This window comes from Typopeltis vanoorti, chromosome 18, assembly GCF_054136105.1.
Source record: "Typopeltis vanoorti isolate ZY-2024b chromosome 18, IOZ_Tvanoo_1.0, whole genome shotgun sequence".
In the NCBI taxonomy this organism is placed as follows: domain Eukaryota; kingdom Metazoa; phylum Arthropoda; class Arachnida; order Uropygi; family Thelyphonidae; genus Typopeltis; species Typopeltis vanoorti.
Genome location: NC_143566.1, coordinates 79,871,581 through 79,886,458, shown reverse-complemented (window position 1 = coordinate 79,886,458; position 14,878 = coordinate 79,871,581). Strand labels below are relative to the sequence as shown.

Sequence of the window (14,878 nt, the reverse complement as noted above, 5' to 3'; positions counted from 1 at the left end):
TGAATTCAACCACTATCTTGCTTACTGCACGCTTGGAGAAGCTTGAAAAACGTTTCATGGTTAGTTTTCAGAAGAGATCGTTAAATCCTTGTTTCTGACGTCAGAAACTAGGCAGAAACCTGTAAATTGTTAAAAAAAAAAAACGAAAAAAAAAACGCTAGCTCTTGTTTGCAAAAGATATTTTCAGAAGTGAAATCTCGATTAGTATGAATTGACAAATACTGAAGGGGGGGGGGGAAGAATGAAAGAAACAAAGAAAGAGCGAACGAGAGAGAGAGAGAGAGAGAGAGAGAGAGAGACCAGAAATAAAAAAAAAAGTTGTCATTGAAATTTATTTTAAAAATAATCATAAAGACAACTCATGCTGATGGTGTATTCTCATAGACTCTCAATCACTTTCGAGATTTACCTCCTCCGAGACAAAATAGCAAGAAATATTTATTACGGTATGACATCCTGATAATCTTCAATAGCAAGCTGAAGTGACTTTATGGCACTCTTTCGAAATGAAAAGCTTATCTTGTTATTATTATGCAGATATGTATACACATATTTTCAATTTAAAAAATTCGAGTACAAATGTGATTTTACTTACAAAAAGAAAACAAAAAACGTTATTCTAATAATTTGAAATTTTGTGTATACACTTTTAACTCATCCTTCAAATACCATTGATTAGTTTAGTAAAACTATTCGTATGCGTTCCCCCCGTTCCTCCACCGTCCTAAGGGACGGTGGAGGAACCCATATGAATACTATAGCATGAGGCCTCGTAATGAGGGATTAAGTATGTATTTTATGACTAGATCCGTGTGTGTGTGTGTGTGTGTTCAGGAACCATTTGCCTGTTCTGAGGGACGAAAAACCCGAGTTTCAGGGTGAAAAAAAAACTTTTACCTCCGTATGAGACCCGCTAATTCACCTTTGGGCGAACCAGATAAAGGTTCTTCACATCATGGACGGGCATGAGTGTGTGCGAGCACGCACACACTCAAGCACACACACACACACACACACACACACACACACAAGAGAGAGAGAGAGAGAGAGAGAGAGAGATCATAAATTAAGGGTGGATATAGGCTGCATCAGTAGAATCAGATTTCTGTACAGTTTAATGCTTAGTCTCTATTATGTACTATTAGCACACTATGTAATATCTCTCTGTGTATTCTTTGATGCTTTTCATGTCGGTAGAGGGTCCTCATTTGTTTATTTCTTTTATCCATCTTATCTCTTTTTTTGTTACGTTTTATTTTTCTTAGGTCATCTATTATTTATCTGATTGCTGCTTTAGGCTATTGTTATCGTTCTCTGTACGGAATCAGAAAGCCATTTTGTTGTTTATTTGTATCTCGTTTTTTTTTTTTTTTTTTTGCTGTTCTTCGCATTCATCCTAGCGGAACATTTTGTCCTTAATCACAGGAAGAACAAAGGATCGGCGCAGAGAAGAGAGCTAACTACATCTTGATTGCATTAGCACAATCACAATAACGATTTCCTACTTCCCCTCAATAAAGACGAACAATGTCGCCCCTAGAATATCGAACTAAATTAAGCGATTTCGAAGCAATGTATTATCGACTTCCAACTGCGAAATACAACAGAGCTTTATTATTAGATCAAAAGTCAACATTTCGGACGTAGGACTAAACACCTCATTTCTTATAAGAATACAATTTGCTTTACGTATGATAAGGATTTTTGTATCGACATTTTAAATACGAAGGACAATGTGTAAGGAATATGCTAAGACTTTAATTACCTTGAAATATTATGACAGAAATTATATACCTGAATTTGACATCTGTAGCATGTCTTCAAATGGCGCACAGGGATCTGCATCTGAATCTCAGGAGATTTCAGCCTAACTCAGTCATCTGTATATAAAGTTCCGTTTTACATTTCTGCACGTCTTTATTTTGAAGTAGGACATTTAAAAAGTTTGGTCACATGTTTCAGTAAACCAATCAGCAATGAACCTCTCTTCACATCACAGGTGAAATTTCAACCCTGAACAATAATAATAAATACTCAGTTGTGTATAAAGCGAATGGACAGTTACGAAATGAAAAAATGATAATAACAATAACCGATCTCACTAAACGATAAACATCTTGTTACAAATTGTGCTATAATTTGGGATATACATAAATTTAGTATAGCGTTTTGGAACATACATTATAGTAAAAGAGGTGCCATTTTTCTGATTAACTAATGCTTAAATTTACAATATAAATTTAATTGTCATATAATTATTCAAAAATGATTAATAAAAAAGAACGAAATAAGACTGCGGAAATATAAAACTCATCTGATTTCATTACCTTTCGGTTATCAATATTTGAACTTCAACGAAGAATTCATGTGGGCTGATAAAAACTAATTGAGGGCACTACATCTGTGTTATTTCTACTGCAGACCAAAGAAAGGACAGGAATTTTTTAAAATTAAACAGATCTTTCACTATATTTGGACCATGAGCAAATAACTTGTATTATCAGGTTGCATGTTATGTGTAAATTCGCGCGCGCATTACAATGCAGCTGGACATCGTCTTCAAACAAACAAGCGACTGTCCCGACCTTCATGAATTTGATAATCCAAACCCATACGATGAATATTTATAATAATCCTTATTCAACGGAGAATTAAGGAAGATAATGGTAGCCAATATATGGTTCAACAGTTCGTATTTAGGGTCGGTTTTCCTCCATGTTTTATGATTTTCATCTCAGAAACATGAAAACATGAATGCAGTCTAGAACACTTTTTAAACTAATTGACAGTCAATCCCGTAGCCACCTATGATGGACTTAAATCTCCTGATGGGAGGCTGAAATAATAATGATAATGATAATAATATTTTTTTTATTGATTTCAAAAATATTTCCACAATTACAATAAACCTCTTTAGTGACAATAATAATATTGTCACTAAAGAGGTGACACTACTATTGTCACTACTCATCACAAATCACCAGCATTGGATGCTGGTGATTTGTGATGTGTATATTAATGTTAATGGTTTCTTAACTTTGTTGGTATATTTTCCAGAGTTCGTTTTTTAATGTTCTGTAGTTATCTACGTGTTTTAACTTTCTTGGTAGGTTGTTGAGTTGCGTGGGTATCTGATGTGATCTCACAAAAGAATCGTATGAGTTGTTGAAGGGTGTAGGAATCTAAAGAGTTGTTGTGGGTCGTGTTATACGATATGTGTCTCTGTTGTTTCGATCGGTGATGTTGAAGTAATTCCTTAGTAATATTATGTAGTTTTTCAGATTTTTAATGCTCAGGATTCTGTGTATCGCCATGTGCTGGTCGGATATTGGCTGTCGCGTATAAGGTGTCCAAATCACTGTTGACACAATTTTCCTGTGTAATGTTTCTAACTTTGTTAGGTGGCTGTTTGATGTGTTTGCGTAGACTGTATCTGAGTAGGGATTCGCAGATACCGTGATATAGGAGATTTTTTTATGCTGGATGGAATAATGTCTTTAACTTGGAAGAGTTTTGCTGCGATGATCCGGAGTTTGGTATGTAGGTATTCTATATGTTTAGTCCATTTAAAGTGGCAATCTATATAGACACCGAGGTATTTTGCATGTGTTACAGGTTTGATTTCGGAACATTTGCAGCTATTTTTGTTGTTAATGCAGCGGTATGTGTGACAACGTATCGATAGTGGTGCTGGGCGTATGATTTTTTGGTTGTGTATTAACAGCATCTGTGTTTTGGTGCCGTATATTACAATTGCATTTTGGTAGAAGTATGTTGTGATTTCGTTTAGGTCTTGTTGTGCTTTTGAGAGAGCCGTGTGGATTGCTAGTAGTGCGGTGTCATCTGCATACTGAAATATTTGACTTCTTATGGCCAGGTTATGAACATCGTTAATGTATATGTCGAATAGAGTGAATGATATATGGCGCCTTGAGGGACACCGTGTTTTTTTTTTTTTTGTATACCCCGGCTGTGACATGTACCTATTTTTGTTACTTGTGTTCTGCTTGAGAGGTAGTTCCTGAACTATGTATGCAGTGTTCCTCTTTATTGAGTATCGTTTGGTGAGTAGTATGTCATGTTCAAGTGTGTCAAATGCTTTGGTTAAATCAAGCAGTATAAGGACGGCGTACTTGTTTTTATCGAGAGCTTTGTTTATTGCGTCGGCGATGTCTTCTAATAAAGTGATGGTGCTTTTTTGTTTTCTGAAAGCCGTATTGGTTTTGTGAGATGACGTTGTACTTCTGTAAATAGTTCTGTAGTCTGGTGTGTGTTATTGTTTCTAGAATTTTTGAGATGACTGGCAGTGTAGCTATTGGTCTGTAGTTCTGAGTATCGTTTCTTTTACCATGTTTGTAAATTGGCGTAATTATTGCAGTTTTTAGTTGTTGTGGAATAATGCCACTGTCGAATATTATGTTCACGAGTCTCAAAAGTATTGGATTTATTTGTTCAAAGTGTGTTAAAAGGTCTGTGAGTCTTATTTTTCTATTCCTGGAGTAGTCTTTGGTTTTAGCTGTAAAAGTGCTTTTTTTTTCGGAAAATACATTGTCTGTTGTTGACTTTGTGCCGGTGGTTTTTTGTCGATCTTTGGTAGATTGTGTTTTTTTTTTTTTTTTGAGTTGTGTGATATTGTTTGTGAAGGCATGATTGAATGAGTCTGCTAGTTCCTCTTGAACTAGTACACTCATTCAAGAGGCACTTTTGAATGTATCCTGACCAAAACTTTTTGCCATAAAATCTTGTGCTGAAGTTTTCTTTTTTCGAGTTACTAATTCGAAAGTAGTGGCCCTTGCCTTTAATGCATAGCATCATACATCTCCGCAAGGGGATGTGGTTTGCATTAGGGAAAATACTAAGGAAAGTGATTGGAGCTTACTCCACCTTTACCACGAGTTGCCTCAGACTTGCACTACGTGCAGGAGCAAACTTGACTTACTTGTCTGTTTGCTTACTTGGGAAAAAGGATTAAAACCTAGCTTATAAAATTGCTTGGTATATATATATAAAATAAGAAAGAAAATCGCTTATTTTTTAACTCTGAATCAGATATGACAATGATTCACATGGAGAAAATTTGTTAGGAAAATATTGTTGTTTGGTTTGGTTTGTAAATATACATAGGCAGTTAATTTACAATACTAAGAGTGATTTTTAGAGAGCCGTTTTCGTTTTTGGATAAATGAGAGCGTCATAAGAAAAATAAAAATATTTTTTTCCTGACATTAAAAAATATTTATTTCCAGTATTGACATTAACGCCATGAGTTGAATGGCCAAGGAAAGGTACATATGACAAAAATTATCGGCAAATTGCATTTTAGAAATTTACTGTTTAAAAAATAAATAAAAAAAGTCTACAATTTAAAAATTTAATCACATAGCCACCTGAACGTATTATTAAGAATGAAAAGTTGCCATTTCTGGCTACTTTATTAGTAATGCCTTAAAAGTCATACGTTAAAAATTTATTATGTTACGTAAGAACCATTTAACCATACATATTATGCGTTCTAACATCACAGCGTAAAAAAGAACTCGCGAATATGTTAAATTTCCTTCTCATTTTATGAAGCAAGTTGTGCAAAAAAAGAGAGCTGTCATTTCTGCACCATCTTTTTTTTTTTTGTTGTTATTTTTTTAGAATATGCTAAGTGATACCTTACGGTTTAATCTCAGCATTTTTTTACATTCTTCTGATTTGGTGTAATTAGCTAGTTAAAAAGTTAAGGGCGTTAAAGATTTATCCATCTTTAATAAACTTAGATTATTAGATTAATTAGACGATCAGATCAGATCAGCGTAAAGTTTTTTTGCTCTTTACTAATTTAGTTCAACCCATCTAATTACAAAAATTAAAAAAAAAAAAAAACTCGGTAACTACGAGAGATTCTCCACTGTTATGAATGTCAAGTTTCGCAAGCAAAGCTCACCGAACTAATTACATCCGTATATATTCGTGTTAAAAATATATAAATACATGAATTTAAATAAATAAATTAATACAAAAACAATTATTATAATAATTTATATATTCATAACATATTTTCATAGGATTCTCCATTAAAATATTAGAGTACCTTCAGAAATACTTACCAGGTTTTTATGATTTCTAGTTTTATTGATATAATTAGTTTTTTAACCTATCAAAATGACAATTAAATTGATATTTAAAAACTAAAATATAGTCATTAAATAAATTAAATATTATTCCTATCTCAAAAATATGGATATTTTTATTTTTTAATCTATTATGAGAAATATAGCTACACATTACTGTTATTATATTTGATATGCTTATATGCTCACATTAAATATGATATACAATACTTAATGATTTTATTATGCATAGTTTGGCAATCACACAATAATATTTTAATTTTATAGGCGAATAGTGACTCGGCAATAATTTTATGATAATCCTGCCGCTAAGAGTTGCTCTTAGTGCTATAAGTTATATTCAGTCTTATCCCCCCCCCAACACACAAAATTTACTTACGTTTTTAATTATAAAACCTCTTGCTTTGCTTTTCGCCATTTATTATCTATGTAATTATTTGATAACTTTTATTATTAATATTAGTGAACAACGTAATGCCAAATAAAATATCTCAACTAGAAATCGTTTGGTTACTAGCAATACAGCGCCCTCTCATGCAAATTAATAATTTGCATGAGATGGCGCTGCTAAAAATTTGAGAAATTCACTAAGAGTCGTCTGCACGAAACAGATTTACATAGCGCATTTTTTTTTTTTTTTTTGCTTATGGTATTTATGCTATTTTCTTTGTATTTTAATTCCAAATATAGTTTTTAAAAAAATCTGGAATCTCTTCGGAATTCACCACTGGATCGCGTAAACGAATTTATTTATTATTCTAGTCAGCGCTTATATGATCTGCAGCGCACAAAGTCTTCTGAGGAAAGAGCTGTATTTGTGAAAACCTAAACTAATCCTCAAGAATTTGGATGAGACGGTACTAAGAATTTAAACAAGATAGAAAATAAATTGCAGTAAACTAGTGCCAGACGTAAGTGCGCCACTAGCTGTTCGAAAACCTATTGCTTTATTTCAAGATAAAAGACACTAAAATTTACATTTCCCAGAAGGCAGGTTCCTTTGATTTTCCCAGTACATTTTAGGCTATAGTTCTTCCAGAAAGTGGCTTGGTATTGTACCATGAAATTTCTCCTATCTTTAAAACTTAATTCAAAGCATTTTTAAACGGGTCTTAGTAAGCACTTGAATGAGATCTATGCATTAATTTAAATAATATCATTCTCGTTGGATTTTATTTTCATTTATTATTTTCTTAATTTTCTAGATAGAAATGTCAAAATTTAAATGCAATTGTCTTTAACGAAAAATAGTCAAATGGATAATCAAAACATAAAATAAAATAAAATCCGGAATGACATAAATTGCCTTATATAATGGATTAAAAAAAAAAGATTATGTTGGAATCACAAGGAAATCGATATTTTGTAGAAGCGATGCACACACACACCACTCATCTAATTCTTTCGGAGTGTAATTACAGTCAGCATTCATTGCATTCGTTCCTCTGAGTGAATCAATATTTCTGTCTTATTTCCTGCCAGAAATTCCCATCGGGGATCTGAGGGTGGGTAGCAGAGCGAGGGAAACATTTAGCAAAGCTACTTCATCTACGATCCGGACATTCACTGTCCAAGCAGCAGGCGGGCGACCTTGGCGGTTAGTGAACTGAAGAATTCCTGGCCTTCAATATGCCGATAGTCACAGACAGTGGCATGTACGGTATGCAGCTGTCTACCTACTATCCCCCCTCGACATCAAGGTCGTTTCTTCTCGGCCTGTTTGCTATCGGAAAAGTGGAAACGGTAGTTAGGGTAGAGTTCTGTAAACAACTTGCCGTTAGGAAGTGCCAGCGAGCACATTCTGTAGCCGAAGGCAACTCTCTCTTAGCGGAAAACTTATCTGTCTTTTCTTTTCTCTTTTATGATCGATATCTTCATCGAGACTAGTGTACCTAACGGATTGTTGACATAAGTAATTAGCCTTAAATATCCTAACTTTTGCACAGCTGGTATATAAACAATCTGAGCTCATGTTAACTTATGGAATATATTAACAAAAACGTAATAAGAGTTGAAATTCAACTGTGGAATGGAGCTTTTAAATATCACGATTTCAACGTCATGAAATCCTCACTCTGAACAATGCAGATCTGAAGTGGCTGAAAATTTTAGTGTTTTAATCCAAATAATCGGTTATCTAATCCTTATCCGTCACAGCACTAACTGCAGTCTCCGTTAGAATAAAGAATGTGTTTCTGGAACATTCAGATGTAGAAATTTAAATACTTGGGATGTTAGATCACAGATAGCTCTGTCTATGGATATTTAATGACAAAGTGTAATAACTTCTGTGCTATTAAACAAAATCGGCAAATAACATTTTTGGAAATGTGTTGGGATCAAGTTTTCGAAATACTTCATTTGGAGTAGAACGATATTCTGTGATTTAGATTAGACAGATATTCTCAAATACTCATTTTTGTCCATTGTGCCACAGCGATAGAGAATATCTCTCTCCACTGCTGTATAACAATGAATAAAATGTGCTTGTTTTGGAAAGATGGCAATTTCAAAGTATGCTCTTGGATTATCATTAAAAAACAGACGATGGAGTTAGTGAGCGAGAGAAACTGCTGTTGCAGATTCAAAGTTTCTCCAAATGTTGTACTTAGTTGCTTAACGCGCAAAGGAGTTATGAAATGTGATCAGTATGGATGATGAAGAACAAGGGGCAACAGCATATAGCTCTTATATCTGATTTTATATCAAACCTTCAGTTCTAACCACTGACTTAAAACTAAAGTCAGTGGTTAGAACTCAACCCATCCTTAGATGGGTTGAGTCCCCAAATTAGGGATCTTAGGCAATTTGTTGTTAGTTTGCCATCTTCTGCTGCATTTCTCTAAGTATTTTGTCTGTAAATATGTGTGTTCACGGGGCCAGTTTACGTGTAAGGGATGAAAATTCTAAGTTTCCGGGAGAAGAAGCCCTCCACCTCCATATACGAGACCGACTAACTCATCTTCAATTGAAAAGCCCTGATAAATGATCCACAGGTCATGGACAGGATTCGAATTCAGGGTTTTGCAATCAAAAGGCTTTTTTGAAACGAAATATGCTACGGAGGTTCTACGACTTAAGTATGAGTTCTGTATAATGAACCTTTATTATTATTTTTTTAATCTTAAAAGCTGCTGGTTTGAAACCCACATAAGGTATTCATGGATATTTATGAAGGTCTACTCGGACAATTATTTATGACTCTTGATTTGTCAAGGCTACGACTCAAGCCTCTTGAATTTTGTCCTTAAATATATAAATAAATAAAATTAAACGATTCGTGCACCCCAGAGATGTCTAACTGTTCAGCAGTCTGCTTCTATAGAAGTTGATGTTGGAATCCTAATCTAAAATAACGCTCAAGTCCCAGAACCATCATAGTTTAAGTTCATTAGGTTCTTTTGTCAACCACGTCGTTTTTCTTGAATCTGTAGTTTAACCATAGCTACAGAATTATTAATTTCTGCTCTGTATTCCTCATTTTTTTCGACATATTTTTTTTAATCGTATATCCAATAACTCTCCAGTCTATCCTATATATGCTTATTATAATAATAAATTGCCTTATCAACAGAATTCTTGTTAGTTTACTGCGCCTGACAAACTTAGTACTTTTTTTTGGTAAAGAAACGCATTGGAATCCGAGAGTTTATTCAGATAATTTCGTTAAAGCATTCATATGAAAAGGAAATTTGCTACGTACTGAAAAAAAGGAGGCTGACTGCAATTTAGAGTATTATTGATATTATTTTATTATTAGCACTGTTCCTGCTGCAGTGATAATATTTCTCAGAAGGTAATTTACATACTCAGCAAGTAAAACAACAATATTAATCGAATAGCCATTTCCAAATCCCCAAACCTCCTGTTTCTTGTGGTATTTGTCTCACGTTATAACATTCTAATTCAGTTCGCTTAAGTAAATTCTAATTTACTTAAGCGAACTGAATTAGAATGCATTTTATCTAAATTACGAATTAGTATTTCTTTAATTTTTAGTTAATTTTTGTTTTATAAACAAAAAAATCGGTACTTTTTAATTTTTTTTTTGGAATTTTTTAATAAAATTAATAATTTATCACAAGGCTAAAGAATGTTTAAAGTAATTTATTAGCTTTTCAGTTTCATATTATACGTTTTATTGTTTTAATTATAAATTTGCGCTTATAAAGTTTAGCTTCCAAAATTTGCTCTAAAACTTTAGAAAAGAGAAAGAGAGGGATGGAGGAAGAGAGAGATATTTTGAAAAATGAAAGAATAATAGTAATAATAATAATAAGCGTATCTTCCTAGTCCACGACCCACCAAATATTCTTGGCTTATGTGACCTTACAGTAACATCGTTAGTCTTAAGCCTAAATATATATATTGTTGTTGCGTGACTAACTCGCTGTCAGTTTAAATGCCCCCCCCCCCCCCTCAAAACAATAAAGTTGCATCCAAGACACATTGAAACTTAGGTCTATCAGAATAAACTGCATTCACTGAGTCACCAAGGCTGCCGATTACAGACAATACATTATTTATTTACTCATTAATGCCTAGCGATCATTATCATCATTGCCAACATCAACTTACTGACATGCCCTCAAGGGAATTACAGGATGCCACGAGAGTGTAACAGGAAAGCTTACATTATTAGTAATTGCTATTGACAATTTTGCTCCAAATTAGTTTGTTATCTGACTATCTGACAGGACTGCAATATTATTAGATCTTATATTTCAATCTTCTAAGACACTTTTAAATGCATCAATCTACCCAGATCTTGATCTCCAGCTTTTTTTTTATGTTTTCTTTTTTAATTTTTAATTTCTCTGTTAATTTTTCTTAAACACTTTCATATCTACTCTCTCTAGTCTTTAATCAGCTGCTTTAGATCAGATAGTTGAGTTATAATAACTCAACTATCTGATCTATAAATTAAAATTGGCTGGAACACTATTTTTATACTGCTAATGTAGTGTTTGGAGAAGTCTGTGGAGCTCAGTGGAAGTGACGTTTGCTTCCACAGCGCTAGACCGCCCGAAGTATGACCTAAGTCGCCGACTTGAAGAACTTTATCAAAGCCCTTCTTCCACCGGTTCGGTAGGTTGTCGATCTCCAGCACAGACAAACGGATTTTGCCTCCCGGAGACGGGTTTTTCGTAAACGCATAAACTGAAATAAATCAACTGTAGAACCCACACTATTTCAAGGACTAGGAGATGGCGTCATTGTTTGCTGTCTCTTCACTGGATGCTGCTTAAAATTAGTGAAAGTATTAAGCCAGCTATCTCTGACTGGCTGCCGCTGGAAATTGAAATGCCCACTCAGTTTGCTTTGCTTATTCTTTTATTTATTACCATATTGAATTTCTTCCCGTCACTAAAAATTGTGCTCAAATAGAAATAATATTTTACTTCTTTTATAGGTTCTCTATTAGAAATGCAGGGGACGCTTTCCTGATGATGCAGGTGATGCTAATCCAGGAAAATACAGATAACGACGTTTTACAGAAGCGATATGTTATTTTCAATTTTCATGAATTACTGATTTTCATTCTTCTTCTTTCCGTGTGATGATACACGATCGTGATCCCCCTTTTTACGGGGAGGGACGGCATCGTCTAAGTGCCCCCAAATTTTATCCAGGCTCCGGACCCGGCATAGCTGACCAATCAGACTTCTGGCTCGGTCAGTATTCCTGACTGTAATCCGTGTGTGTTCACAGGACCGGTTTGCCTGCTTGCAGGATGAAAAAACCCAGATAAAATGGTGGTAAAAACCCTGCTGTCTACGCCCAAGACCGGCTAACTTGCCTATGGCTGAGGAAAATCCTTAAGCTCCTCGCGTCGTCGACGGGAATCGAACCTAGGACATTCCTTTCCAAGGCTTATGGTTGCGAAGCGCATAGCCACTAGGCTAACCGCGCGGACACTGATTTTCATTAGCGCAACTATTCAATTTAGTCAACGAATCCTGAAGATATTCACTTGATTGATTCAAGAGTATTTGCATAAAGTAAAGAGTTAAGTCGAATATCTCCAATTTTGATATCAGTAGCCAGTAAGTAGCTGCAGAACTTACATACTTCAGTTTATTATTATTATTATTATTATTTATAATTCTTTTCTGACGTTTCATAATAAAACAAAAGTTTTTTTTTTTTTAATTTTATATTTTTTTATTTTTTATTTTTTATATTATTATTTATATGTAAAATAATTTCTTTATTTTACATTTTTTTTTTTTTTAACAGATCTAAGTAGGGCTCGTCGGTTAGTAATCCTATGAACATTATGTCACTTGTTTTTCTTCTCTTCACGATAACGGCGTTGTCGCCCTCGACTGTTTTATGACTTTGACATCATAACTGGCTAACGGTTGATCTGTGACTAAACGATTCCTAACATTAACAAGAGGATAAGACAGTTCTCATGAATTTAGTCTAACCATTGCGAACGTTAATAACTTGACGTTCTGATGACGACAGAAGATTCGTTTCAGTGGACAGAGAAATAAAGCAATGAATAATAAATCATTCTTTTAGTTTAATTCGGCTAAAATTGAATGTTGAATGGAACTACACGGTCAATAATGCTTGGTTGACATCATGAGAATACACAAGTAGAGTACAAACTCGTATAACAGCGTGTATGTGGCCATCATTTGAAATACAAAGAAAGGAAATAAATATGATTAAAAAGGAAATAAATTTGATTGAATTGGAAGTGGTTCGATATTTCATTTTTATATTGCAAAACAACCGTTACAAATGTTGAATAGCAAATGATAGCCTTACCTTTTCCTGGTAGTAAGCCTAGCAATTAATTACAGGCAACACATCAGGATAGTATGTAATGTTTACTTCTACTATCACCTTCAGTTTTTTTTTTAATCAAAATGAGGTAAAATTTCCCAAATCTAAAATAAGATTTTAAAATGAGTAACATAAACAATCTATAGTGCTATAACTTATGTGAAACAGACAGCTCTATCAAATTTGAATAAAACAAATTTTATTAAGATAACAAAACACAACATTACGTAATATCTCTGCTTATTGGAGGCCTGAAGTGGCATCGAAGGATTTCATGTTTGGTGTTCAGATTCTAATTTTAATCCAGCTAAGTAGGTTTACAACCTTGTTCGTGGGCGCATTTATGAAAAAATATCATCAATGTGCGACAACTTCACACCTTACCAACAGATTACCAATACCGAGCATTCCAAAATTCAGCTTTAAAAAAACATACCATAAACCGATTCAAAATGAATTCTTTTTGTAATAATTGCCTTTGAATCATATATCTTTTCAGATTTATCCTCTTTTTTATACCCGTACGAGGAACTGTCAACAGAAGCGCCTATCATTCGGCACAGTGAATAGACCGAGTGCGGGGTTCATGAACCAGCTGGCACCTTATGGAAGAGAGCTATTTTTTCTTGATCTGAATCTTTTTTAAACTATATATATATTTATTTATTTAACGACCTTATTCTTTTTCATTTTCGGTATATAGTCATTCAAACTAATTTTTATAACATTATCTACCTGGTAAATATAAACGATAATTTATATATATATATATATATATATATATATGTTCTAAAATTTTGCGTATTCAAAGCTGGAAGAATTGTTTCTTCTGGCTTCGAATCCTATTTGCTTTGTGGCGCTACGTATTTTTAAACTAAAGGGAGAGAGACATAGAGGCGCCACTGCACAACTTAGATTGTTTTGTCTGTGACAAATTAAGTCACAAATCAAAATGCCTCAACGAACACAGAATATTCGATAAAATATGATCTCTTTGAAGCAGTGAGGTCGCGTTCTGTCTCAAAGAAAATAAAAAAATAATATTCTGTTTGCTACTAAAACTTAGGGAAGCGTCGTCACATGAAAGTGGCCACAAATTGCGAGCATCCATTTAACGCCAATGATCCGCGCGCGCACGCACGCACGCGCGCGCACACACACACACACACACAATGCTCTAACATCCGTATAACGTCTGTGATCTATACTGCACTGAATTTGAAAATCACAAGAGACAGAACGGTCAGAGTAACGTTCTTCCCTAAACAGGTTGTAAATAAAAGCTTTAAAACTTGTTCGTACACTGCCACTCACCGAAATGCGTGTCATTTCGTCTATTCTTTCGAAACTATTAGTCTTAGCATCTTCCTTGTATTGATGATTTCATTCTTTCATCACCATAAAAAACTTTCTTTTTATTATTATTTTCTTTTTACCCTCACAGCAAACATTCCGTCCATTTAGGATTCATTTTGTACTCATTTTCAAACTGGCTTCCTGCTAATTTACAAATTTAGTAATTGATTTCTGCGTCAAATTCTTGTGAAATCACGTTAAAGCATTTCTTACTGCAAGGGTTGACAACCCTTTCAAGGAACAAGAAACCTTTTTTTTTTTGGAACAAAACGTTTCGAGAATAGCAATCCAATGCATAGACATCCCTTGTATACAACATGCACACACACACGAATATATATATATATATTATATTAGGGTTACCAAGTAATTTTATAAGCTTGGTTATTTTACTCTTAATCCCAAGTAAGTAAACAGTTAAGTTTGCGCCTGAACGTAGTTCAAGTCTAAAGGTGGTACAACACCAGGGCAACTCATTGTAAAGTTGGGTAATGCTCTGATCACTATTCTTAGTATTTTCCATAATGTAAAGCACATCCTGCTAAAAGATGTATACTGCAATGCATTATGGGGGATCACTACACAGACCGGTTTCAACTTTT

At 34.1% G+C, this 14,878-nt stretch overlaps 1 long non-coding RNA gene across 2 annotated transcripts in view; it reads right to left on the bottom strand.

Annotated features, from left to right (window-relative positions):
* LOC150096833 (uncharacterized) overlaps positions 1-14,878 on the bottom strand; it is a 157,542-nt gene that overhangs the window by 129,314 nt on the left and 13,350 nt on the right. For both annotated transcript variants that reach the window (XR_016549846.1, XR_016549845.1), the window contains exon 2: positions 1,795-2,013. This is a non-coding gene — a long non-coding RNA (uncharacterized LOC150096833). The remainder of the gene's footprint in view (positions 1-1,794; positions 2,014-14,878) is intronic.